The sequence below is a fragment of the Falco cherrug genome, chromosome 6 (assembly GCF_023634085.1).
Source record: "Falco cherrug isolate bFalChe1 chromosome 6, bFalChe1.pri, whole genome shotgun sequence".
Taxonomy (NCBI): Eukaryota; Metazoa; Chordata; class Aves; order Falconiformes; family Falconidae; genus Falco; species Falco cherrug.
In genome coordinates, this window is record NC_073702.1 from 71,158,431 (window position 1) to 71,165,748 (window position 7,318).

A 7,318-nucleotide genomic window follows, 5' to 3' on the forward strand; every position below is an offset into this window, starting at 1 on the left:
GGTCTAAGGGAGAAAGAATGGGCCTTGGCAGGGTTTTGTTTATTAATTGTAGATATAGTCAGCATGAACCTCGTCAGCTGCTCATTAAATGATATGACAAGTCATGGTGTGCTATTCAGGAGGAGGCAGTATTAGGCTAGACCTGCAACCGAGTCCCCGCTTAGTAAGAGAGACAAGGTTTGAGGGAGAGATCATATCTTTTACTAGAAAAATATATTTTATTATTAAAATACCTCCCCCTTTAAACCATGCCTCTTGTATTACCTTAGACTATGCCAGCTACCCAAATGTGATTAGGAAGTGTTTAGAAATATCTTGCAATGGATTTTGTCTCAGCGTTATCATTCTAGCGTTTACAAACTTTTGTGGCCCTTTTAAATCCTTATCCCAGGGCACACACCAAAGCAAGAGATTTCAGCTTTGCAAGGTGCCAAAGGTTTCTTATTAAGTCCAGAAATATCATCCCTGTTTTCCATGGGAGCTGAGGAGACCAGTGTGTTCCAGGAAGAGCCCAGAATTTTTTTGCTCCATGCCTTCCCTTTGTTATGCTGCCAACAGAGCCTCAAGGACAGCATATGGCCTTGTTACACTTGCTTTTTCTTAAAAAAAAAAAAAATATATTAAGGACTTCACAGTGCTGCATGCATTTTAATGGTGTAAAATGTGCTGTGTTTATGTGCATTACCCTCCAACAAGCAAGATATTTCTGCAGAATTCAGCAGCTTCAGAGCTGGCTGCATTTTCCTGCAATAATTTCTGATTTTTCAGGCTAGGGGAATGGTCGCTTCCCCCAGCACGAGACTGATTTAAAATTTAATTCTTTGCCTTCTTCCCAGAATACTTCCTCAGCTCCAGACTTACTAGAAACTCAGCCTTGAGCTTTCTCAAAACTTATAGCCAAGAGCTGAAAGAATTTGCATCGCCTGGGCTCTGGAGAAGTGTTCAGCATGGCAACTTCAGGTTGGGTTAAGGGTTCACAGGTTTGGTAAAGCTGCTGCACAGCTCTCTGGATCACTTCTACTTCTCGCTCCATCAGGCCCTGTATTCAGTTCATCAGATGCTTTTCCATTATTACTTTTTTCTATAAATATGAAACTTTTTTATTGGAGAAACCAGATGCATTTGCCTCTTCTTATATAATGACACAAGCAACCTTGACCATATCAGCCAGGTATAGGTAATTTAAACAGCAGAGATTACCGCTAGCCCTTTACTGGAGCAGTACAGTTCCTTTCTCGGGAAAAGAAGTTCCTAGTTTACATGGAGCAAAAAGATAGCTGAAATGAATCTGCTATTAAAAATTATACCAAATGACATCATGTTTAAAAGTGGAGCATTTCAAGCCAATGCAGGAAAGAGAGGTTGACATCAGTGGGGAATATAGATGAACGTAGATAACATCAGTGCAGTTCTCTCTGCATTATTGATGTACAACATCTCTGCTGTGACACAACCCTTTCAGTCAGGACTTTCCCTTCATGGAACTATTTGGCTGAAAATGCCAATGGAGATATTCCCTGGAGCCTGCTGTTGCTTCAGCCTTTGTGATAGGACATTGGGATGTTGGACAAAAATTCTTGAGCTCTGCTGTTTCATCTGTTAGTACTGCCATTTCCAGCCTACTTGCTTTGAGATACATTCTATGTACCAGGTAATTGAAGAAACTATTCTCTGCTCACTTCTCATTTGGTCTAGTCTGAAAACCTGTTAAAGCAATGACTAAGGTCTAGTTAGTTTCGTGTTGCATGGCTACATCTGTATTTTATTGAGCTATTTGAGGAGTTCCAGAAGATGCGTCCTTTAAACTTCCAAGCTTTAGCAGCCCTGTGTGCAATCAGATGTTCTTCCCCTAGATGTGGCCAGGTTGTGTTATCACGGTAGGATCTTAGGTTGGTTGCTTTTGTAGGAACTAAGAACACTGTGAGAATACCCTGACATTTTAGTTCTTTCAGATTTTGTCTTAGCAGCAATAACATAAGCTTTTAGTACATGGCTTATTTACTGTTCTTTATTAACGTATCTTTCATCTACATCACCATGACAGTTAGTCACCCCTCTATACCTTACATGGGTACATGTGAGGCAAGATAGTGGTACTCTGTCATTCTCCCAGGGCAATTTTATTTCTTCCCCTTGCTCTTCAGCAAGAACTGAAAAGTTCTCCCACAGAGCTCCAGCAGGAACCTGTCAAGTTGTAAGGTTTTGGCTGAGTCTTCACTAGAAATAGGAACGCCTCCATGTAAGTGATTCGTGCTCCCTGAGCTTTCTGTTTGCTTCATAACATCCTGGTTGCTTTGGGACACAAAAAGATGCAAGAACTAATAACTTTGCAATCTAAGGTAAGATTCATCTCACCTGACTTTAGACATCTACAGTGTGGATGCCCCACATGAGTAGATTAATGAATGGAGGCCACTCATACAGCCTGTAGAAAGGAATATGAGCTTCTGGGATGCAATTCCTGTCATCGTAAAGCAGCTGCCTGCGCTTTGTCAGATAAATCATGTCCTATAAACATCTGTGTCTGTCTTGATTTTAGAAATCCAAGATACTAACTCAAAGACAAGGATCAATCTCTGTTCAGATAGAGGCACCCAGTGTCTCAAGATCAAAATCAGTTTTTAAAGTGTACTCTGCAGACCGCTTACCTGTCAAGGTCATCTGTTTCTTACGTTCTTATAGGTGTGGAAGGAAAATAACTTCTCTCATTCAACATTATGAGTCAGGTTGATGACATTACAATTTCTATTTTGCAAAACATCTCATTGGAACCTTAATAGCCAGTTTCCGCCTTATTTGTACAGTAGCATTTCCAAACGATCTAGTTTTCGTCTTCTTTTCCAGCTGAGGGCTTCAGTAAAGAAGTGTCACCTCTGAAACTCTAGAGTTGTTTCGGTCTTGGGTTTCTATCCAGACTTGGTCACAGAAAATTTTTGTAGGAATAAGGCAAGATTCCTGCTGTCCTTCTTCCATCCACAATTCATCAGAGAAATTCAGACATTAACATCCAAGGGGAAAAATCACTGTAGAAGGTAGAGGTGTTTGAAGTTGCCTAGAATAATGAAGTCTACCCCTCTCAACTAGCCTCATAGTCTGGTGTCACAAAGCTTGACATAGTCCAATTTTAAATAACTTGACTTAGCAGATTTTGATGACTTCTTTTCTAGCTTGGGAGCTTCTGTGTTAAGTATCTTGAGTACTTCATGGAGCCAAGGCTTCTTCGTTAAAGAAGTCTTCACGGACATCCTGACTTTTCAGCCTTTTGGGTTAGGCTTGAGGTTCACTGTCTTGTTGCTTAGAGCTTGGGAGGAGCAGTAGTTTTCCTTTTACAAGGATTGTTGTTGTTGTTGAATTTACCTTTGTCTTTTAAATTTATTTTTGCTTTAGAATAATGATCATAGCTAAATGAATGCCTCTTGCCATGAGGTAGCACAGCAAGCATATGTCTCCATACTTTGACTGCTTTTCCACTGCCTCATCAAGCTTTGAGAGGAATGGCTCATTTAATGAAAACCCAGGGTAGAGGCACACTGTGATGAGAACGTGTCTATCCTCAAACCTTACCCCTGCAAAGGGATAAGCATTCTTCCTGACCAGGGATTTTGTCAGGTGTTTAACTTTTCTGTGAGCCAGATTGATGCAAGCTCCCACAGTGTTCAGTAGACTGCACCAGCAAAGGCGGGCTCTTCTCAAAAAGAAGGTAGTTTTTAAAAATAAGCAACTAAGGTCCAGTGGCAGGTTTGCCATATGGAGATGATCCTCAGGCTGAGGTCAAGGTGTGCTGTGAGAGAGGAGTGGGTTTCTGCAGGAGGGACTTTGCAGTGAGAGGCTGAGGAGCAGTGGTGGAGCTGGCTGCAGGACCCAAGCCTGGTGGGGGGAGGTAGTGTCTGACAAAACAATGCGTGGCGGCTGATAGAACCAAGAGCAGCTCACTCTTCTGCTGGAGTCTTACTGTTTCTTAGTTGCCCAAGTGAATAAAATCAGAATAAAATCTAAAGTCATTTCAGAATAATATATAAAGGGAGGCAGAGATGGAAGATCTTTGGAAAAAAAGTTTGTCTTTATCTCCCTTGAGCTCATAATGTTCATCCAAGCTCCTCTAGCCTCTGGCTGGGACTTCACTTAGCTGAGGATTACAAGGGCGATTTCCAAAATATAAGGTTTATTTTAGTATGAAATATTCCTGCTAAGTAATTCTGCAGCCTTTCCCACCTGAGTACCATATATTTACCTACTAGCCATTTGGAGTGGGGAAGGAAGTTGAAAGAGGGATTAATCCCACTTTCACTCTCTAAAAGTTAAAGCGGCTGGTCTAACCTCTTTCCATCTGCTTCCTCTATCATCAGCGGAAGGAGATGGGCATCTTCAGAGAGGAATTCATCTCACACCCCTTTTTGGGGTCTAACTTTCAATAACTTGAACTCAGATGAAACTCAGCCTCTTTACCCAAGTAAAGGCAAACTTCAGGAGGTAGAAATGGCAGACTCAAGCACTAAATAAATTCCTGACATAGTCATCAAGGGACGGGGGCATTTCTGATGTAAGCCTGTATTTCAGGTGGTTATGAAGTCAGCGGGATACCTCTTCCTGGAGCAGTAATTTAACCTGCAGCCTCAGATCCTCCCATACTACTTTCTGATTACTGTGTTTTCTTGCTTAGATGGAAGCCTAGCTGGTTATAAAATAAAATCAACGTGTTTGACTGAATTAGCAAGTTACCACGATGCTTCTACTACTTTAAAGCTTGTTTTACTCAGAAAAGTCAAAGCTGGTTGCAGTAAGCCGTTGAGTCCTGTGTGTGCGCCTAGGGCATGTGATGGGCTAGAGAGGATGTGTATCAGCCGCGTACCGCAAGCGACAGGCAAGGAGCAGCGTGATGGTTCCTCTGAGTGCTGCGATGTTTTGCTGTACTTTCAGAGTAGACATGAGCATAAAGCTGTGAGACCTTGGCTGCTCTCATCCAGCCCCCCAAGACAGGGCAGTCAGTTGCACTAAGGTAATTTTGGCTTAACTCCGTTGAACTGAGGGGCTGAATCCAGTTTCTCCCCACGGATTTCCTGAATTGCCTCCTTTGTGGTGTGTTCTACGTCTCTGCTTGCTTAGCTGTGAAGTTGGCTTTTTAGGGTAGGAGCTGAGCATCTTTCTTGAGTTAGTTCCACGCGGTGGGTTATTGCCAGGGCTGCAGTCATTTGCATCTCATCTTGATAATTAAAAAAAAAAAAAAACCAAACAAAAAAACAACCAGAAAGAGCCCCTTCCAAATACATCTGTGGCTCGGAGTCACAGGGCCGGTATGGATGATCCTTCTTTAGGGAACTCGTCCAGAACAAAAAGTAGATCATTTACAATGTTAAATGCACAAACTCAAATCCCAGCTGTGGGAAGCTGAACACCAGTTTGCCTGGCCACAGACTGATGAGTGAGCAAGAAGCAGCAGTTTGACAACACAGAATCATCCGTGAACACCAGGAGCTCAGTGGGGTGGCAGAATGCCGTGACTCAAACACACAGTTGCATCCCTCATTGAACAGTTTTTACATTTCTTTACATGTCGGAGTTTCGACAAAGTTTTCATGCTTTTTGTTTAGGGCAAAAGTATGTGCTTGTGAAATTGTGAAATTGATGTGTTATTTTGTATCTGTTTAAAAAAAAAATGTATTTAAAGCTAAAGAGCCGTTATTGTGCGGGGTTTTCTCTCAAACTGGTGCATACACTTTACATCAGGGACCTACTATACGTAACAAAAATCAGTGATACAGTTACTGTAAAACCAGATACACACCTTTTACTGTAATAATAACAACTTTAAAAACCTTGCACTGTAATGGTTACTATTAAAAAACAAAAAAAACAAAAAACAAAAAAAAAAAACCTCTTGTCAGAACTGATTTTGTATCTTTGATTATATCTGAAATTTTAGCATTTTGTATACTTACTATGTCAACAATAGCATCCTCCATGGTTAATTTCCTGGTTCTGTTCCCTCTCCGTCTAATCAAACATATGCATTGCTACATGTTGATGGGCAGGGTATGGCTGTGGGAACCGAGTAGGTCACCCCCCACTCCTGTTCAGAGAGGTGCGCCCGAACAAGCCAAGTAGAAGGAAAAGCAAAGACCCCAAACCACTTGGATGGTTTCAGATCCCGTTCAGAGTTCCAGCTGCCCTGATCGTATGACCAACAGAACCAGTGAGTGACTCCTGAGTCACTTCGTTGTTCTGGCCACGTTGGCTGTCCAGCTCCATCACACAGCAATGCATTGTGAGTAGGTAGGAAATCCAAACCAACGAGATAACTTTGCAATCACTAAGTTTATTGATTTCTCTTTTTTTCCTTCCCCTTTTTAAACATTTTTTGAAATAAGATGTATTTGGAATCACACAGCATGATGTTGCAATTCTTTCTATTTTTAAATACTGATACATTCTGTGTGTGAAGTCTTGTTTCTTAGCTAACAGAATCTTAAATGTGGAGCTGAGTTTGAACCATTTTTTTTCCTTGTTGTACTGTGATTTGGGAATTATTTTGATATAATCCTTTAATTTGGTAGAAGATTTCCCACACCTTCTCCCTCCTTCCTATCATCATTTCATATTTTTTACAAAACTGAAAAAAAACAAACAAACAAAGGAACAAATACTCTTTTTTTCTCTATTTAGGCTGTGTAATGTTGTGTTGTCCAGATTCTGTATAAAAATATGTATATGATGTATCTGATATTTGGCAGTGAACGGCTGCAACTTTAACCAATATAATTAACAAAGAAATGCATAATGTTGGTGTTTTAAAAAGTAAAAAAAAAAAAAAAAACCTAGTTAAGATGTTTGTGTAAACTTGCATGGTTTAAAATGTACTTAGTGCATTGAGAAATGTTGTTAGGGTCCTAAGTGAAAGGCTGGTTTACTTTTTGATTCTAATGGTGATTGGTTTGTTGATCAGAATATCCCCTATACTGTATGTCTTAGTTTATTTAGCATATTTTTTTTCTCAAGATCTAGCATAGTGTATCTATCTATGTGTAATACTGTTCCTTAAAACCAGGTTGTGGAAACTGCGTTTCATCCGGCAAAATGATATTTTGCTTCACAGTTGTGATTCAGTTGCGTTCCATTTAATTTGCTGTGAAGTCCAGGTTTGATTTTCCTTTGGGATCTTACTCGCCGGTGGGGAGACGCTAGAAGCCAGGCTGTGAGTGCCACTGGGACAAGGAGGACCCAAGTGGCTCGCTCCAGCCGGACACCAGGACATCGGCATCAGGCCTGGCAGTCTCTGACAGCGGAGGGGCATGAGGGCAGGATTTGGTCCCTCAACAAACGA

General features: G+C 41.1%; 1 protein-coding gene across 2 annotated transcripts in view; it reads left to right on the plus strand.

Moving 5' to 3' along the window:
• The window catches only part of XKR6 (XK related 6), a 212,574-nt gene extending 207,326 nt beyond the window's left edge, over positions 1–5,248 (plus strand). Inside the window, exons 3-4 of one of the 2 annotated variants that reach the window (XR_008732825.1) lie at positions 1–4,310; positions 4,353–5,248. The exon at positions 1–4,310 is cut by the window's left edge and continues 26,682 nt beyond it. The gene's annotated coding sequence lies outside the window, so the exon portion shown is untranslated. The other variant, XM_055714225.1, reaches the window with a different exon arrangement.
• The last annotated feature ends 2,070 nt before the right edge of the window (positions 5,249–7,318 follow it).